Source organism: Manis pentadactyla, chromosome 8 (genome assembly GCF_030020395.1).
Source record: "Manis pentadactyla isolate mManPen7 chromosome 8, mManPen7.hap1, whole genome shotgun sequence".
Taxonomy (NCBI): Eukaryota; Metazoa; Chordata; class Mammalia; order Pholidota; family Manidae; genus Manis; species Manis pentadactyla.
The window spans coordinates 110,485,441-110,488,232 of record NC_080026.1 but is presented as its reverse complement, the minus strand read 5'-3'; positions in this window follow the sequence as shown (position 1 = coordinate 110,488,232).

The following is a 2,792-nucleotide window of genomic DNA, read 5'->3' as shown; positions in this document are numbered from 1 at the left end:
ACAGCCAATTACCTCACCCCACAAATTCCCTTACAATGGCTTTTTTGTAGTCAAGTCATCCCTGCTTCCTAGAATTTGTCACTTTTGAAAAATGTTTAAGTAATACTTGAATACTTCTCTTATTAATAGTTTTTAATCTTTTAATTTTTTGAAACCTGGTTATGTTTTTACTTGTCATTCTGAATTTTAAACATAGCCACTAATGCTTTCCAAAGGCTATCTGGTATGTCATCTGTGTTATTGGTTTTCCAATTCTAGGATTAATTTTTAAATTGTCCTGATATTTCGGTTCATTAACTCTATATTTGTTCATTCATTTGTATTTTATTTGGTTTCAAGTACCATTATTTTTTTCATCATCTTAAGTTGAATTTCTAAGATATTTACTTTTATCCCTATGTCACCACTGGAAAAATTAGGGGTATGATTTTTTTAAAATGTGATTTGTCTGGATTACATATTTTTTTATGTGTGTTTTAGTTCTAATTATGCCCTAATTATTCCTTATATATAGATGGTCTATGATTATTGTTTTCTTTTTACCTAGACATTATTTCAGAGAGATGTTTGTTTTTAATATAAATTTCCTTATCATTTTATTTTATTTCATTATCTTATGCTTCGTGATATTAACATTATATGTTTTGGCATGTGTGTGTGTGTCACATAATGTATGGACAAATGCTATAAACAGTTCTTTTGTACTTGAAAGTAAGATATATTTTCTGTCCCTAAACTATTGGAATATATATTCTATTCTCAAGATATAGTCTGTCTACCTACCTAAAATCCCCATAAAATATTGACATTACTATTCAATTTTAATTTTTGGAATTGTTTTACCATACTTCATTGCCATGTGGTTTCTATTTCTCTTGTATTTTCATTAATTTCTCCTACATTAAACAATTGATTGTTGTGATTTATTGTGCAAATGTTCATAAAGTCCATATTTAACTACATTCATCAGTATAGAGTCATTTAACAGTCTTATTTAAATTTCAAAAAACAAAATATTTTATTAACATAAAATAGTTCCTGTAGAATAGAAAATTGGAATGTGGCTACGAACATAGCTAAGAAAATTGGATTATAAGCAAGACATTTCTGGCAAAAATAAAAGATGGTATTGATAAAAAAAAACAATGGTAAGAATACATGTAAAACAGGGAGCCACAGACTCTGCTTTTTAACTAGTAGAAGCAGGAAATACAGGTAATTATCCCATGGTATTTACAAAAGCATTTCACAGTATTATTGTCTAACTGAAAAGGGAAAATTGAGGCAATTACTATTCTGATTGTTATAGGATATTCCAATGGGCATATATCATGTAGAGAGAACATAGGCCTAAAGAGAGAGTAATAACAAAATAAATATATAGGGATTTCTACACCATTTCAAAATAAGTACTCTCTTAGTAATTTATGTCCATATAGCTATTATTTTCAACTCAGAAATTCCAGCAGAACCACTGTCCAATGGAGCCATGGTGGGAATTTTCACTGAAATATTTGGAATTTGTTTCTGTTGGACCTGGATATTCAGGCCCATTAACTATGTGGCTGTCTGATATATCAGGTTTCTCCACATTGTGATTCAGTAAACTTCCCTCTTCAGAATTCTTTGATGTCTATTGTGTTTTCAAGTCCTTCTCTGAAACTTTTATATATTGACAAATGGCAGTTTTTAGGATTATTTTTTAACATTAATCTGAACTAAGGCGTTTAGGAGCTGTACCATACGTTAGAATGTTCACATTACAATGAATGTGGTATTGGAAGCATATCTAACTTTTTTAAAACCGGAGTTTCCATGTTTAACAATAGTTGTTCCTGATTATGACAAGCTGAACCAGTTATAAAAAATGCAAACTTGCACACAGTCTCAATTATGGCTCCTCAAACACCAGAGTACAAAGCATTAACTCTTTGTTCTTATCTCTGCTGTCAGACACAGTAGTGTTTTTTGACCACTAACTGAAAACTGAACTGGTTGAGAATTACCAAACTATTTGTATTGTATTAAAATGATTTTACTTTGTCATTAGGATAGATTTGTCACTGATTTTAAATGACAATATTTTTTATATTTCATCAGCATATACTCAACTCTAAATATGACTGCCATGTACTAAAAATGAAGTAAATATTTGTTGAGTAAATGATAAGTAATTTTAAAAAATTGAATGATTTTGGTTATATTCTTCATACTTCTTTTCTCCAAACATCAAAACACTGAATGATAATGGAAGATATTATACAAAATTAAGATGATATTAATAAGTATTCAAATTAAGAAACCTAGTAAAATTTATAAAATGCTGTAAAAATTTAGATGTATTTTTATAAAAATTATGCCTTTAAATTTAAGTTAAACATTAGATTTGGTGTTCTTCTGTACTGTGCTAAAAACAATGTGATGGATATAATTAGAGTATAACTGTCTTGACACACTTGGTCATTTTATTGTTGAGAATTTAAATGATTAACCCATAAGAAATGAGTAAATATGCTTCCTGTTTTACCAGTTATTTTTACCAGGACAAATGCATTAGTGTAACATTTAGTATGAAGTCTTAGGTTGTCTTGCCAATGGGTTTCAGCCCCGAACAAGTTCACTATAGATTCAGTGAGACCGAAGAATGACAATGGAACATTCTAGGGGTAAAGGGGTTTATTACCCAACTTTGTTCTCCTGGTGATAGGTCAAGCACTAGGATCATGTCTGCATCCAGCAGTCTGCAGATCTGTAATCCTCCTTGTCGCCACCTCCATCCAGAGCACTGGGCA